General features: G+C 44.3%; 1 protein-coding gene across 1 annotated transcript in view; it reads left to right on the plus strand.

The window, feature by feature from the left end:
* Positions 1–17,955, plus strand: part of MAD1L1 (mitotic arrest deficient 1 like 1) — a 1,314,438-nt gene that overhangs the window by 421,408 nt on the left and 875,075 nt on the right. The gene's annotated exons all lie outside the window — the stretch shown is intronic.

Genomic DNA, 17,955 nt, shown 5'->3' on the forward strand with positions numbered 1-17,955 from the left:
AGAAGCATCCGACAGTCCTCAGCCCTAGAAAAGGGTTTTGCAGACAAACAGGAGGAGAGGAAGGAGGGAATTCTCTAAGTATTCCCTAAAAGGCAGGCGAGACGCTAGGAATGTGGTTAACAGAGTGGCCTGGGTATGACCGCATGAAGGTATTGTCCAAGAAGGTTTTCCCTGAAATATTTTGGGATATTTGATTGTTGGGAAAGATGAACTGAGAGCGGGAGAGAAGGGGGATGCCTGCTGTAGTAGTTGGATACTGCTGGGCTAACTCCACTGCTTGTGTTAAGTCTGTGTTCCATTTTGGAAAAAGTATAATAAAATTGGCATTGTCTGATGCTGAAAGAGCTGTTTCCATGAACTTGTGTTGGGGGCAAAAGGATTATCACCACCAGGGCCAACTTGCCCTCAACACCATACAGAATTTTGAAAATCAACGTGCAAAGTTTAAATTGCACTAGAGCCTCAATGGGAAACCAATGAAGTTTTAGAAATAAAGGAGAAATTTTTATCAAATTCATTAGCTGAGTATATCAATCTAGCAGCAGTAATTCTGAACCCTATGTAATTTTTTATAAGAGATTTTGAACAGCCAGCAAATATGACATTACAATAATCTGTCTGCAACAACAGTGACTGAACTATTTAAAAAAGGAGTAATATGTGTAAATGATTTTTATTCTTTGTCAAAAAATTGAACATCACAAAATACTGAGAATACAGTAATGTCATTGTCAGCCATGTGTTTTGAAAAGCAAAAACATTATAACAAAAGCATCCGGCCCTCTCCCCCCCTCCCTTGAAATCCTAGACGCCTAGGACTCTATAACAGTACTAAGGGTTTCTTTTACTGAGCGACGGTAAGCCCAATGCGGGCTTACCAATCGCTATACAGGAAATACCGCCAGTACTTTCCACCCCTAGTCGCCATCATTTTCAGCGCTACAAAAATGTATGTATTTTTGTAGCAGTAGAGTGTACCCGGTGGTAATCCTGCCCGGTTACTGCTGGGTTAATTCAGGACCTTTACCGCCACCTCAATGGGTGCAACACAGGAAGTGCTTTACTTGCCGCACGACCATTACCTGCAGGAAGGCGAAACTTCCTTTTTTTACCAGCTGTGGTAAAAGGGGGCCTCGGCGTACGTGTAAAACACACGCCGCCAGCTCCAGCATCGGCCCGCTTTTGCCGCAGCTTGGTAAAAGCGGCCCTAAATGTTCAAAAGAAAATGACAAGCTCTCGGGGGGAGAGTCATCCCAAAAAGTTCCCAGACGGTTTGGAATTGGCGCCCAGTAGAATGAGAAAAATCCTTAACTGTTATATGGTCCATGCGCATTTGAGTTATCATGGTAGCCCGCCACTGTTGCAATGAGGGGACCACAGAGTCTATTCAAGTAGTAAGGATTGACTTTAGTGCAAACAACCTTCATATTGCATAAAGCTCTTAAACCCAGAAGGGGTGGCTGGGTCCATCAGGCTACCACCAAATAGTATAATAGGGCTTTGGGGTATCATCATGGACCAAATAAACTAGTCCAAAAGGCCACCACGGAGGGACAGTGCCAAAACAAGTGCCCTAAGGAAAAAGAGTAATCTATAAACTTCAAATACAATTTACAGAGTACTAGTTTGCAGACTAATAAAATGCATACCTCATCCCAACCCATAGTAGAATGAGTATTGGATTCTCTTTTAGCTGGTCTCTGTTGGTCAGTTGTTAATCAGAGTGTTCAGTGAGAGTATCCACTGGGTGATGGGTGAAATGCATTGCAGTATATTGCTCACTCCACTCTCGACAGGAACTCTAGTGACCTAGAGTCGATTGGGTTCTGAAGTAGAGATCCATCTCCCAGGAATGTAATAACATTTGGACTGCACTGGTGCCTCTGTAACAAATGAAATGAGAATTCTAGTTTTAATGGCTTCTGAGTGTGAAACCTTAAGCCGTTACCAAGAAATCTAATTAGTTTATTTCTTGTTATATGACTTCGTGTTACCTTATTCCCAAGCATGCTTTTGCCAAACACTAAGGAAAATCACAAAGGCAACCGTAAATTTGTGGACATCATCGAAATGGTTTCAAGATTCAAATTCAAAAAAAGATAAAATTTGTCCTGTGACAGAAACAGTGGCGTTCCTAGGGGGGCTGACACCCGGGGCGGATTGCCGATGCGCCCCGCCCCCCGAGTGCAGCGCCTCCCCCGGAACAGCGCGACAACCTTCCCGATCCTCCGGCGAATGACCCCCCCCGGGTGCACGCCGCTGGGAGGGGGGTGCCGCGCGCCTGCCGGCTCTTCATTTTCATGCTCCCTCTGCCCCGGAACAGGAAGTAACCGGGGCAAAGGGAGCATGAAAACAAAGAGCCGACAGGCGCGCGGCACCCCCCCAAGGCGTGCACCCGGGGCGGACCGCCCCCACCGCCCCCCCCTCGGTACGCCACTGGACAGAAAATCTTTTGCCTTTCCTAAAGCAGTCCCCTGTGGGAACGGGATCTTCAGCTCTTTAGCAATGTCACTATTGCCTCCCTTGCTTGAATTTACTACTACTACTACTATTTAGCATTTCTATAGCGCTACAAGGCATACGCAGCGCTGCACAAACATAGAAGAAAGACAGTCCCTGCTCAAAGAGCTTACAATCTAATAGACAAAAAATAAATAAAGTAAGCAAATCAAATCAATTAATGTGAACGGGAAGGAAGAGAGGAGGGTAGGTGGAGGCGAGTGGTTACGAGTCAAAAGCAATGTTAAAGAGGTGGGCTTTCAGTCTAGATTTAAAGGTGGCCAAGGATGGGGCAAGACGTAGGGGCTCAGGAAGTTTATTCCAGGCAGCGAGACAGAAGGCGCGAAGTCTGGAATTGGCAGTAGTGGAGAAGGGAACAGATAAGAAGGATTTATCCATGGAGCGGAGTGCACGGGAAGGGGTGTAGGGATGGACGAGTGTGGAGAGATACTGGGGAGCAGCAGAGTGAGTACATTTAACTTTCACCCAATGAAATATTCCTTGTGCCTGATAATACTGGACCTCCTTCCAGCCTACAGATCTAATTGACGTCTCATCATTGTGTCCCTAAATCTCATGGGTTTTTAATTTACAACCACCTGGAGCTTTTTTCTAGCCTGTAGAGCCACTACTAGAACAATGGGGAACACAGATCATGCATTTCACCGGCTTCAACTGAGATCAAATAAACATCATTATAAAAATGATGCAGTACTGCGCCAGTATACCTTACACCATTTAAAACTCTTTTTAACAGTATTCCTCCACTCGTCCACACCATACGTATATCAGCCACTTTTCCATCACATCATAGCCCCCCCCCCTAACATAAAAAGCAGAGCTAAAACAAATGACAACAGGTTTCTTCTATAAATTATTGTCATAGAATTCTTAATTTCTCCCAAGTAAACACATAAAGTCCACACTTCCTGTTCATTAATGCATCATACATCCACTTCTGAACTCTCATCCCCCGTAGCCTCACCTCACTCATGCCGTTGTATCGCTCCATGGTGCGACCGCACCTGGAGTATTGTGTTCAGTACTGGTCTCCGTATCTCAAAAAAGATATAGTAGAATTGGAAAAGGTACAGCGAAGGGCGACGAAAATGATAGTGGGGATGGGACGACTTTCCTATGAAGAGAGGCTGAGAAGGCTAGGGCTTTTCAGCTTGGAGAAGAGACGGCTGAGGGGAGATATGATAGAAGTGTATAAAATAATGAGTGGAATGGATCGGGTGGATGTGAAGCGACTGTTCACGCTATCCAAAAATACTAGGACTAGAGGGCATGAGTTGAAGCTACAGTGTGGTAAATTTAAAACGAATCGGAGAAAATTTTTCTTCACCCAACGTGTAATTAGACTCTGGAATTCGTTGCCGGAGAACGTGGTACGGGCGGTTAGCTTGACGGAGTTTAAAAAGGGGTTAGATAGATTCCTAAAGGACAAGTCCATAGACCGCTATTAAATGGACTTGGAAAAATTCCGCATTTTTAGGTATAACTTGTCTGGAATGTTTTTACGTTTGGGGAGCGTGCCAGGTGCCCTTGACCTGGATTGGCCACTGTCGGTGACAGGATGCTGGGCTAGATGGACCTTTGGTCTTTCCCAGTATGGCACTACTTATGTACTTATGTACCTTTACTCACAGAAATATGTTTTTTATGCCTTAATATTGCCCTCTAAGCTCCCATAGTCTCCTTCCAATGTTTCATTGTTTGTGTTCCATTGTTACATTCCTTAACGATTGTCTCGCATAACTCTGCACAATGTAATCCATAACCAATTTGTAACAAATTGTATTTCCATCATTCATTTTTCATATTGTAAGCCACACTGAGCCCGCAAAAAGGTGGGAAAATGTGGGATACAAATGCAATAAAATAAATAAAATAAATAGTATTTTGGGTTGGGCATATAATTTTGTTATTGTGGATTTTACTTCTTAGTAATCTTTTATGACACGTTAATTTTTTTACAGAAACAAAAACCGGGATATTGTTTCTAGCTCCAAAATGAACTGAAAAATTCAGTTTTATCTTTGAATACAAGACACTTTGAATCTGAGAACTTCTAATATGCACTGGACTAATTAAAACTTTTTTTTTTTTAATCACATAGTAACATAGTAGGTGACAGCAGAAAAAGACCTGCACGGTCCATCCAGTCTGCCCAACAAGATAACTCATATGTGCTACTTTTTGGGTATACCCTACCTTGATTTGTACCTGTCCTTTTCAGGGCACAGACTGTATAAGTCTGCCCAGCACTATCCCCGCCTCCCAACCACCAGCCCCGCCTCCCACCACCGGCTCTGCCACCCGATCTCGACTAAGCTCCTGAGGATTTATTCCTTCTGAACAGGATTCCTTTATGCTTATCCCACGCATGTTTGAATTCCGTTACTGTTATGGAATAGTAAACAATAAGTTATTGTAGGAAAATAGTAACTAAAAATAATGTCATAGCCATCTCTACAGGCCTTTTCCTCCAGTATTGACAAGGTTTATGCAGAAACCCTCCAGTAGTTTGATAGTAATACTGAGAATAACTTGGATGATAATTTCAACTACAAAGCAGTGTCATAGAAACAGACAGCAGATAAAGACCATATGGCTTATCCATTCTGCCCATCCAAACCATCTACTATCCCTTCCCCTGCTTTAGAGATCCTCTGCGCCTGTCCGACGCTTTCTTGAATTCTGATAGTCTCCACCACTTGCATCTGGAGGATTCCATGCATCCATTAACCTTTCCCTTTCTGTAGTAAAAATCATTCAAGGTCTACCCCACATTTCCAGATGCCTTTATATAATGTTGATATGTTCACTGTTCATGTAGGTGCTTGTCCTTCTATTAAAATAAATTTGCCAGGCTGCATTATTCACATAACTGCATGTTAGTTAGTATTCATCAGTTTGCACCTCAGTAGTTGGTCCACAAATGAAGCTTGTCTGCAATTTCCTTCTAAAGGTAAAGGAGCTTGGAAGGATCTATTGTGTGTTTCTCGGTGTTACAGCTTTGTAGCAGTGTCAGGGTTTATCATTTCTGCTTTTCATTTCCCCACTGTGTTCTGTTAGGTCAAAGAGTTGTTCAAGTCTTTTGTCTCCTCTTTTCACCCCCCCCCCCCCCCACCTTCCACTGACAGTACGACAGTGACGTCTGCAGTGCTAAGCTTTCCTAACCTTGGAGTAGAGGTGCACGTGTAATGCTCTACGTGATCTTCCTTTTATAACCCAGCAGGCTGAGATATTAATGATGATCTGCCTTCTTTTTCTTTCCACTTTTCTAGTTCAAATATGTTTTAATTCTCCTGAGCTTCTTATCCTATCCCATTGTGAAAACATTCTACTGGAGCTGTTGAGAAACCTTATGAAAGCACAGATGAAATATTAAACATTTTATTTTCGAAGTTTGCGGTAATTAGCATATATACCTTCAGGGAAACTGTCCTTATAAAATTATCAAGTATGTGTGTTTGTCACTATTCTAATAAGTTTTGAACTGTTTGTCGCATTTCATTCAAAGTTTTGCTACAGGTTCAGAAGCACCCAATGACTCTGCCTCCTACCTTCACCCCCTTCCCTAGTTTTTTTAAACTTTCTATTAACCCACAGTAGTAGAATCCCGTCTTTGCATTTCTTATAGACAGAACCCTCATCTCCTTTTAATACCGTGCTGGAGGTTGCAAAATCAGACCTTGCCATGAAATTGCTGTTGTAGACTGGATGCCATGTTGAAGCAGAAACAGCAACCAGTGTATCTCGAGATAGTACTGGCTCATCAGTAGGAGGAATATAGTGGCAACGTATAATCTCAGGCCGTGCTCTTCTCTGGAGTGTTGGGCTGTGAATGTCAAAGGATGCAGTAGTATTTCACCGTAGAAACCATGTCTTTCCAGTCCCAAGCAGCAGAAGAGAACTTGAACCAAGACGATGCATTTTGACTGTTCTCTTAGCACCAAGTTAGAATTGGTGGACTAGTGAGAGGATGGGAAGAGAGTAAGTGAGGGAGTATGGGGAGAAAATGAGTGATAATAGGGGGATTGGAGTAGGTACCCTGTTTCCCCGAAAATAAGACAGTGTCTTATATTAAGTTTTGCTGCCAAAGATGCGCTAAGTCTTATTTTCAGGGGATGTCTTATTTTCGAGGAAACACGGTAACATGATTGGATTATTGCAGTTCTTTACTCTAAGGCTTACCTCAATATCAGCTGCAGAGGCTACAAGCTGTTCAAAATACCGTACTACAGTAAAATCGCAGCTTCTTAGAGAAAATGGCCACTGCAACTTTTAGCAGTAGCTTCCTAGAATTTCAGCAGCCTTTTTAATTTCACAGCAGCAGGACAAGAAGTCAGCATTAAGTAAATTAAGGGGAAGCCTTGATACAGCTTGGTGAAACATGATTCGGCACAACAATCCCCCTACAACGAAAAAGAAGGAGACTGAGCAATACAGTGCACAGAATCTCCATTTACCTACCGTAAGATAAGTACAGCATTCTAAGTAAGCTTAGTCCTTAGGGTTCCTATTACCCCCTTCTCCCCATGTACCTTCTGTTGGGACACTCACCCAGTTTTAAAGATGTCAGGAGGCTGCCGAACGTCTGTGGGGAAGGGCAGTGGCGGCTTGACTTCAGCCTTTCCCTTCTCAATGTCCCGCCCTCGCAGAAACAGGAAATACCTCATCAGAGGAAGGCGGGACACTGACGGGAGAGACTGGACTCGAGCTGCCGCAGCGACTTAAAATAACAGCTGAGCTTTAAACGCAGGACGGCGTGTCCGGAACAGAATGGAAGGTAATATGTCGGAGAGTTGAGGGCGGGCTCAGCCGGGGGGTGGGAGGCAGAAGATACAATTTGGAGCTAGGTCTTACTTTCGGGGGAGGCCTTATATTTAGCAATTCAGCAAAACCTCTACTAGATCTTATTTTCAGGGGATGTCTTATTTTCGGGGAAACAGGGTATAGGAAGAATGAGTGAAGGGATTGGAGTAGGTGTGAGGTATGACTGAAATAATGTGTGTGTGGGGTGTGCAAGTAAGTGAGGCAGTCTTGAGGGGTGTTGCAGGTGAGAAGTGTTTCTACTACTACTACTTATCATTTTTATAGCGCTACTAAACGTATTCAGCGCTGCCTGTAAGGTACATGCATGTTCAATAGTTTAGCATTGCTTCAGTGGCTACACACTGCCCATTGCTATACAGGACCCAGCAGAAGGAAGTGACAGGAACTTGACCCTTGGCTGTTGACTGCTCTCTAGGGTCTCTGCCAGCACATTGAAGGCGCTTCCTTTCTGCTGATCTCAGGATGCATGAGGTCGGCAGCCTGGCATTTGCTGGCTTGTGAGTTTTAAACATGCTTTTGTTCCTGGTACATACAGGAAAGAGTGAGTGATAGCTGCTGAACAGACAGACTTAAAATCTACAAACCTATGCGAGCTCTAAAGTCTGTTGTGGATTCCTTCTGTATGTCATGTCTTCTAGAAACTCGGAGGTGCTTCTTTTTTGGTTTCAGATCTTATTGAGTGGGACAACCTATGGTCTGGCTTATGAAAGGAAGGGGCTGGCAAAATTCAGAAAATGTTTAAAAACTGTTTTCTTTCAGCAAGCGATCATTCCTTTTATCCGTTAGGCAGTCAGTTAATTACTCAAGCCTCATTTATTTTGCTATTACTATTTAATGTATACTATCCTGCATCACGTTTTGTACTGTTTATCACCATTAATTGTTAGCCACCTTGAACCTGATCTATTGGGATAATGTGGGATATAAATAAATAAATGGAGACAGGAAGGATGCCTGTACGTGCATGGAGCAGTATATTGTGTTTTTCAGTGTACCCAAATCGGAAGGGGCAGGGGAAAATGCTAGAGAAGAGAAAGTAAATAGATGCTAGAGATAGGTGGGGAGAGAGACAAGGGTAGATGCTGGTGAAGGGGGTAAGAAGTGAAGACGGAGAAAGATACAAGAGGGGGAGGTTTGTGTAGGCCCCTGATGGCGAACCTATGACACGCGTGTCAGCACTGACACGCGTAGCCATTTTCGATGACACGCGGCGGCGCCGCAGTATGGTCCGCCCTCCCTCCTCGCTCCCGGAAACTAACCTTAAAGCCTCCTTTCACGTCGCAGCAAGCAGCAGCAGGGCAGGCCACTCCTTCCTTCCGTGTCCCGCTTTGCCTGACGTAACGTCAGCGAGGGCGGAGCACAGAAGGAAGGAGGAGAGGTCTGCCCTGCTGCTGCTTGCTGCGACGTGAAAGGAGGCTTTAAGGTTAGTTCCGGGCCCGGTAGTGGGTGGAGGGGGGGCCCGGCGACCTCGGGTGGGCAGCGATCTCGGGTAGGGGGGGCCCGGGGGCGGTCCTAGTAGCAGTGATTTTTCTCGAAGTGACACACCACCCGAGTTATGCTCGGTTTTTTGGCGAATTTTGACACACCAAGCTCAAAAGGTTGCCCATCACTGGTGTAGGCAAACAGTAAGAATGGGAAAAGTACTATATGAAGGGAGGGATGATGTAGAGGTGGAGGAATAGGAGGTAGCGGTGGAGGAGATGGGAAACGAAATAATGGAAGGTTAGTCGAGAGGAAAATAGAGGGAGGGATAGTTGAGGAACGAGAAGAAAAGGCTGTGATGAAGAGAAGAGAGAGAGAAACTTGAGAAGACAAAGATGAAGAGAGGGGGAAAAGACGGAGTTTGGGATGCAGTATGAGAGCACTTCCATAAAGGGGCACCTATTTTTAGGCGCCAAGAAGGCATCTACCTAGACCCTCTTCTATAAAGGAAAACAGGTGCCTAGTCTACTTTATATAATATTACTGTGTCAGCACCAATACACTTACCGTATTTTTCGGACTATAAGACGCACTTTTTTCCCCCAAAATTTGGGAGGAAAATGGGGGGTGCGTCTTATAGTCCGAAGGTAGCGTTTTTGGACCTCCGTTTCGTACTTACATGATTCCATGTTCCCTGGTGGTCTAGTGACGTCGGGGCAGGAAAGAGCCCCCTCTTTCCTGCCCATCGCGCTGCTCTCCGTGCTCCTCAATGCTTTCTGATGGTCTCGGCGAGATTCAAAATGGCCGCCGAGAATCTCGGTGCCCCGACGTCACTAGACCACCAGGGAACACGGAATCCTGTAAGTACGGGACGGAGGTCCAAAACCCGGACAAGACGCACCGGAGCACCTAGGTTTTAGAGGAGGGAAAGAGGAAAATTTTTTTTTTCCTATTTCCCTCCTCTAAAACCTAGGTGCGTCTTATGGTCCGGTGCGTCTTATAGTCCGAAAAATACGGTATATCAGCCATGGAAATGGCATAGAAATATCATGTCTCAATTGGTAAAAATGTATGTAAATTGTAGTGTTCTATAATTTGTGTTGAACTGTGCATTTCTTGCCCTACTCTGCCCATGTGTGCAAAAACCTTCAAACTATGCACTATCACATTTAGGTGCCATCTTATAGAATAGTGTAGAGCCAGAATATTGGTATTTACATGCATGAATACACACATTTGGGCCTATATGCCAGTATTCTGGTCATTTATGCATGTTCTTGGCACCCTCTCTATAGAATTATCCCCTAAGTGTACAAAAAGTGTGCGCTCTCTCTCTCTCTCTCGCGTGATATTATAGGCTTTACAGTAATGGACACCTGCCGACACCTTGGAAAAAGTATTAGAGGGAACATTACAAGTGAATGATTAGTTTGAAAGGGTGTAAGTGAGGGAATTAGAGGGGGTGTGGGATGTGAGGGAACGAAGGACTCAGTGGAAGGATGTAAGGATAGATCTTCTGATTCTTAGTCTCCCCTATTTAATCCAGTATCCTCCTTTCTCTTCCTCCTCCTTCCCTGTATTCCTAAATCCCTGGTCTTCTATCCCCTTTCACCTCTTCCCTGAGATCCATTCTCCATATCTCTCCTTTGAGATCCCTTTTCCCTCCCCATTACTCCAGATCCAATTCTTTGTCCCCATCTTCCCTTCATAACACCAATCACTAAGACTGCTTCCCAATGAAAGAACCAAATAACTGCCCACAAAACAATGATATAACACTTTGCTTATAAAGTAACTTAGTACCTAATGTTGGGTGAGGCTGTTCGTTGCCTTTGCAGTTTTGTGTTTTATTTTAGGACTAGGAAAAAAGGCCCGTTTCTCAGCGCAATGAAACGAGCGCTAGCAAGGTTCTATAATGGTAGGGGCCCCCTCCCTCCGTCCCTCCGAGCTGCTTGCCTGCCTCCGTGTGACCATCGGACGTTGTTCGTGGTTCGCTCTGTGTGGGGAGGGTTTTTTTTTTTTTTTTGCTGCGCCTTCGTGCCTGTGCCGTTTCCGTTTCGGCCCTCGAGTGTCATTGCTCCGCCCTCGACGTCTTCACGTTTTGACGCGAGGGCGGTGCAGACACTCAGGGGCACACCGGATATCTCGGGCGCCTCAACTTCCGTGGAGGCTTCATTAGAACGTCGGGGTTGCCTTTTATATAGAGAGATGTTGTTATTTGCATTAGTCTTTTGTCTCTGCTGTGTAGTGGTATGTTTGATCTTGGGATGTACGTTTCCTATCCTGTCTTTCAGCGGGAGTTCCTTTCTTATTTTACGTTATGGATTTTATTTTGTAAACTGCTATGACGTTTCTGAGATGGCGGTATATCAAATTTACCAATAAACACATATACAGTACAAATCTAAACGAAAGTGACACATTTGCCACAACATTTTCAAACGCTTTATGAAATGGGCAACTGTACGTTTAGAGCATGGATGGAAAACTTTTGATTTATGAGCCACATTTGTCCAAGGTCTTTCTCATCCAACCCACAGAGGAGGATGGCACTGTAACCTTCCATTTCACTTTTTCCTGCTTCCCTTTCAGGAAAATCTCATCATGATAAGAGCTCATGCCCACACTTCTGGAGGGCTGTGGTCATCACTTTTTAAAAGTACTTAAGTAAAAAGTACAAGTACCGGCTTCTGAAGTACTTAAGTAAAAGTATTAAGAAGCAGTTTCAAATTTCACTTCCACTATGTAGCTTCCCACTATACCCTAACATCTGGAATAGTTGTGTCCATCAACCAGCAGATGGAGATAGTGAACTGAAAACTGAGCTGAGGCATAGCTCCCTTGGCATTCAGTCTAGCTCCTCTGTATCTTCTTTCTAAGTAGACCACCTTGCCAGTGGAAGAGGGGCATTGCCCTAAAAGACCTACAGGAAAGGCTGAAACAAGCCTCTGAAGTGGTCTCGTTGGGTCTTCAAGCGACAGTGTGCATCTCTTTCGTGGCAAAAGCATGTCTTAAGTGGCTTCAACAGTCTGCAGCACAAGATGGGCGCAGTAACTCCCATCTGGAAGTGAGGTTGGCCTACTTGGCGAATGCTATTTATGACATATTACGGGTTACAGCCTGTAGGATGTCTTTGGCTGTCACAGACCGTTGGCAGCTCTGGTTGTGGCATTGGGCAGCAGATGCAGTGTCAAAGTTTATTAGGAAAGGTATGGAAAACAGGTGTGAGGATGTTATAATGCCGTTGTATCGCTCCATGGTGCGACCGCACCTTGAGTATTGTGTTCAATTCTGGTCGCCGCATCTCAAGAAAGATATAGTAGAATTGGAAAAGGTGCAGCGAAGGGCGACTAAAATGATAGCGGGGATGGGACGACTTCCCTATGAAGAAAGACTAAGGAGGCTAGGGCTATACAGCTTGGAGAAGAGACGGCTGAGGGGAGACATGATAGAGGTATATAAATTAATGAGTGGAGTGGAACAGGTGGATGTGAAGCTTCTGTTCACGCTTTCCAAAAATACTAGGACTAGGGGGCATGCGATGAAACTACAGTGTAGTAAATTTAAAACAAATCAGAGAAAATTTTTCTTCACCCAACGTGTAATTAAACTCTGGAATTCGTTGCCGGAGAAAGTGGTGAAGGCGGTTAGCTTAGCAGAGTTTAAAAAGGGGTTGGACGGTTTCCTAAAGGACAAGTCCATAAACCGCTACTAAACGGACTTGGAAAAATCCAAAATTCCAGGAATAACATGTATAGAATGTTTGTACGTTTGGGAAGCTTGCCAGGTGCCCTTGGCCTGGATTGGCCGCTGTCATGGACAGGATGCTGGGCTCGATGGACCCTTGGTCTTTTCCCAGTGTGGCATTACTTATGTACTTATGTAAGTTATGGCTAGATAAACTGCCCTTTTGTGGCAAGTGACTATTTGGAGTAGTTGTCACTAACTTGGTGAAAGAACTGGGGGAAACTAAGCCACAGCAGTTGCCGGAGGAAAAGCCAAAAGCTTCTGGTCATCTGTCTTATTATGAGAAGCATTGGTTTGGACATTGATTTAGCTTCTTCTTTCCTCTATTATTTTGATCACTAAAGGTGTTTAAATATTGACCAGTTAGTTCTTTTTCACTTAGAATGAACTAATGAGACATAATTCAAAGAAAGAGTGACAAGAACTGAGAGAGAAAAATGATAGGAAAACGTATGGATCTTCTGTCTTACGTTTATTTTGATTTATATAACACTTCCTTTTACATTGAAACCCAAAGTGATTTGCAGCCATTGCCCTATCCTTAAAGTTCTACAACAGAGCAATTTCCCCATCAAAATACACAATAATTTCCCAGTCTAACACCATCTTATCGATGACTCCCACCTTACTGATCAAGAGCTGCAAATACTTGTTTTTCCAGTCTCCAAATGCTCAGTGTATATGTGTTTTGAAAGAAGATACATTCTTCATGCAGCAATAAATACACAGGAAGCAGACTATGTTGAAAATCAGTTATCATCAAGCAGAGCAATGCGGGAGAGACCCTGTAATATGTTTTGACCTGCCACAATAGGTTTTTTAATGCCTCTTGACTGTTGTGGCCAAGACAAGTTCTGATAAGACCGTCAACTTCACTATTGGTACGTGATGATCATTTTCATAGATCAGCATCAGTTCTTTCACAGGTGGCTGTTTCAGACCTCTTTATCTTAACAATTTTGCTTCCTCCGATAGGAACGGACATTGATATGATCTCCTGACTGAAGGGAAGGACGATGTAAGACTGAAGACTGGCTAGCATTATTGCAGCCACATTGATAATTGGAGAACTCCTATAGCAGATATAGAGCTTCAAAGCGAAGGTTAACTAGTGTGCACTAAAGAGAAAGTCTTACAATTACTTTGATAGCTATTATAACACATTTGGCTCCGTATGAAACATTAATGAGGGGGAGAAGTGCTGGGAAGAGACACATGATACCTTCTGTACTGCCCAGCATTTTTTCTGCTGAGAAGTGATTTACGGCAACTCAGAACACCTTGTGTACTCTAATCAGTTAATTACGAGCTTGACAGTTTCAGCACATCACATGCCATATGTTCAGGCTTTGTTTGCCAAAGTGTTTTGTGGGATCTACTAATGACCTTGAAGCATTATCAACCAAAATACTCTATGAGTGCCTGACAAGCCTGGCGCCCCTGTTGGTACCCGACATTTGCTTGCTCCTTGATGTTCGTAGAGTCCCTCATAACGTCAGTCTTTGTAAAGTTTGTTACTTAAGCTCCATTTAATTGTCTTAAGTACTTTTATGTTACAAATGCTACAAAGTCTTTTTCTTTCCCTCTCTGTTCATCATCCTCTTTTTCCCTCTGTCCGTTTGCCTGTCCGTTTCTCCCCTGGCACTCTTTAACTCACTCTTCCTTTGACCAACAAATCTAGACACTCACTGGTGCAGGAATGTGATGAGAAAGCTAGAGGGAGTTCTTGTGATAATAGAAACATGCAATAGGACCGAAAAAGAAGACAGTAGTTCTGTTGTACATAACTTCTACCCTTTGTTTTGATTTACAAATTGTGTAGATCATACCTCTCCCCTCCCCCCCCCCCCCCCCCCCCCCCACCCTTCGAGCAACTGTTGCAATCAACGTTATGACTTCTGGATGCTCATGAGGAATAAGCATAGCCACGGAAGGCCAGCTGCCAGTCCAAATTGGCGCTTGCATTGTTTATTGCACCCCGTATCTCATCTAGAATCCTATCCAGACTCCCCCTGGATTCTTCTGCTTATTTCCTTCATGCATCAGCTATCGTGTTTTCCTGAGGCAGTAAGAAAGCTATTGCTCTCTCTCTCTCCCCTGCTTCCAGAGAGAACCTGTCACCTGCTGAGCTCGACTGGGCTTCAGTCTTTTAACAGTTCTTCTCTCTCAAGAGGCTTTCTACAGATGCTACTTTTAGTAGTCCTGAGGCTGCAAGTTTTCCTGTAGCGATATTCTCTTTTCAAATGTCAAAACAATCGCTTTCAGCCCCAGCAGCTTGGGTACATTGACTTTAGTCGCTTAATGGAAATTGGTAGCTATCTCATCTTTACTGTATTAATAGACTTGCTGATTACGTACATAGATATATAGAAACTTCTTTGCGGGGTTGAGTGTTTATTAATTAAGTTTGATTTTCCCTGTTTTGTCATAGATATATAGATAAATACATACAATATATACAGAGGAGTGGCCTAGTGGTTAGGGTGGTGGACTTTGGTCCTGGGGAACTGAGGAACTGAGTTTGATTCCCACTTCAGGCACAGGCAGCTCCTTGTGACTCTGGGCAAGTCACTTAACCCTCCAGTGCTCCATGTAAGCCGCATTGAACCTGCCATGAGTGGGAAAGCGCAGGGTATAAATGTAACAAAAATAAAATAGATACTATTGGAGATTCTACATGGAATGTTGCTACTATTGGAGATTCTACATGGAATGTTGCTATTCCACTAGCAACATTCCATGTAGTAGGCTGCGCAGGCTTCTGTTTCTGTGAGTCTGACGTCCTGCACGTGCAGGACGTCAGACTCACAGAAGCAGAAGCCTGCGCGGCCACATTGGTGATCTGCAAGGGCCGACTTCTACATGGAATGTTGCTAGTGGAATAGCAACATTCCATGTAGAATCTCAAATAGTAGCAACAGTGGAGGAGTGGCCTAGTGGTGGTCTTTGGTCCTGGGGAACTGAGGAACTGAGTTCGATTCCCACTTCAGGCACAGGCAGCTCCTTGTGACTCTGGGCAAGTCACTTAACCCTCCATTGCCCCATGTAAGCCGCATTGAGCCTGCCATGAGTGGGAAAGCGCAGGGTAGAAATGTAACAACAAGACATGTATATTTTAAGGGAATTTTAGAGTGGCTTCAAACAACCTGAGCTGTAACAATTGAATGTGGTAGAAAATCTTTCAGCATGAGAGAATCACAGGAAAGGTTTGCTGTGTTATCTTCACACTTTTAAAATGTTTCCCTCAGCAGCAGGCCTTCTATTTTCGTACAGCTATTTGGTAAACAGCTGAACGTTCTTCAAGAAATGTGAAGGTGTAGCTTAAGTCAGGTCATGAGCTGTTTCAGAATCGTTTTGCTAAGACGTTGTTGCTCAAACAGCTGGCTTTGTGAGCTTATCCCATGCATATTTGGTGATTTGTTGTTTCAGTTTCTTATATTTTGGAAGTGAAAATTATTTGTTTTTTTTTATTTTGCAATAATGTCTCCGGAGAAGGAAAGACACACTACCTTGATTATTGTAAAGAGTTACATGTAGTAAACCCTTTAAGGGGTAATATTATAAAGAATTTGAGCACGTAGATCAGTATTTTACACACTCAGAGGCCGATGCTGAAAGCTATTGCTAGCCAAACTGCGCAGTTACCGCAAGGTTAACGTGCAGGCTACTTGCTGAGCAGTACAAAAAGAGGTTGAGCACTGGTGTTACCTCATGTAAACATGGCCATTACTTATCTCTCTATATAAAAGGCAAAACCAACGTTCTATGAAGCCTCCAGCCGGAAGTGTGAAGGGGGCGAGATATCCGGTTTCCCTATGAGTGTCTGCCCCGCCCTCTCTGTAACACAGTCAGTGAAGGAAAACAGCAGAGCACGAAATCAAATCGCTGGCTCTGTAACAGTGAAGGACTCAGAGGGGGGAGGGGAGAGAGGCCAGAGGGCAGGGACACACACACACTCCCACATGCACACAGAAGAAAACATTGCTAGCCCCCGTTTCATTTGCATCAGAAACTGGGCTTTTTTACTAGTGTCTCTATATAAAAAGCAACACCAACGTTCTATGAAGCCTCCAGCCGGAAGTGTGAAGGGGGCGAGATATCCGGTTTCCCTATGAGTGTCTGCCCCGCCCTCTCTGTAACACAGTCAGTAAAGGAAAACAGCAGAGCACGAAATCAAATCACTGGCTCTGTAACAGTGAAGGACTCAGAGGGGGGAGGGGAGAGAGGCCAGAGGGCAGGGACACACACACTCCCACATGCACACAGAAGAAAACATTGCTAGCCCCCGTTTCATTTGCATCAGAAACGGGGCTTTTTTACTAGTTCCTCTATAATGCAAGGGAAAAAAACAGCGCAGTCCAGGATAGCGTAGAAGTGTTGGTTTAGAGGAGTAGGTGTCTACTGGCACCCCCTCCTTCCCCCCTTTAAAAAAAAAAAAAAAAGCTTTCCCTCATGTCTGGTGGCACCCCTGACCCATCAAGCCCTCCCCCTGACCTCTCAGACACCATACCTTGAAAGAGGCAGATGAGGTGTTCTCTCACTCCTTCCTCAACACTGCCAGCTTTTAAAATGACAGTACCTGACCCACGTGGTGAACCCTGGGATGAACTGAGCATGGTCAGTCTGCCAAATAAGGGATTTTCCCCCTTATTTAGCAGTCTGGGCGGAGTTACCATATGAGGAAAAATTCCCCTTTTTGGCTGACTGACCCTGCTCAGTGCATCCCTAGGTTCAGCATGTGTGGTCAGGTGCCACCATTTTGAAAGCTGGCAGAGCTGAGGCAGGAGCAAGTGGGCTTTGAGCCTGCTTCTTTCAAGGTATGGAAGACTGAGGTGGCTTGGAGGAGGTGAGGGGTGCAAAGGAAAGTTTTTTTTTTTTTTAAATTGGGGGTGGCTCAGATGGGGGGAGATGGAGGGGAGCGGATACTGGACCTTTTTTAAACCCAGAGGGAGGGGGTGGATCTTTTTTTTGGGGGGAAGAGTGCTGCTAGAAACACAGAAATAATTTGGAAGGGGGCTCGGGTTTGGTTGAGTCGTGTGTGATGGGTGCCATTGGGAGCATCGGTTCAGAAGTGGATGGCTAGACTACTTGGACTGGTTTTTAAATATCACCCTGCCTGTCAGTGTGGGAGCCAATCGCTGCTCACATTTTGCACTAAGCTGTGGGTTGCTACAACATTTTTAACCTAGTAGTAATTTGCATATTCATAGCATATCGTAAAACCCACAGCAATTTTTTGTGGAAAGCTCACAGTAGAAGTCATGTGGTCAGCAGCTCTATTGTGTGGCTTTTTTGCTTCAAACCCTCAAGTAAGAGATTATAAAATTGCCTGGGGCTATATTAAGTGCTTAGAGAACAAATAGGTTATTTTTGTGCACTATATGTAGCAGAGAACAGATGGAGCAGGACTTGAATTGGCACATAATCACACAAAGTTACACC

This window comes from Microcaecilia unicolor, chromosome 8 (assembly GCF_901765095.1).
Source record: "Microcaecilia unicolor chromosome 8, aMicUni1.1, whole genome shotgun sequence".
Lineage (NCBI taxonomy): Eukaryota > Metazoa > Chordata > Amphibia > Gymnophiona > Siphonopidae > Microcaecilia > Microcaecilia unicolor.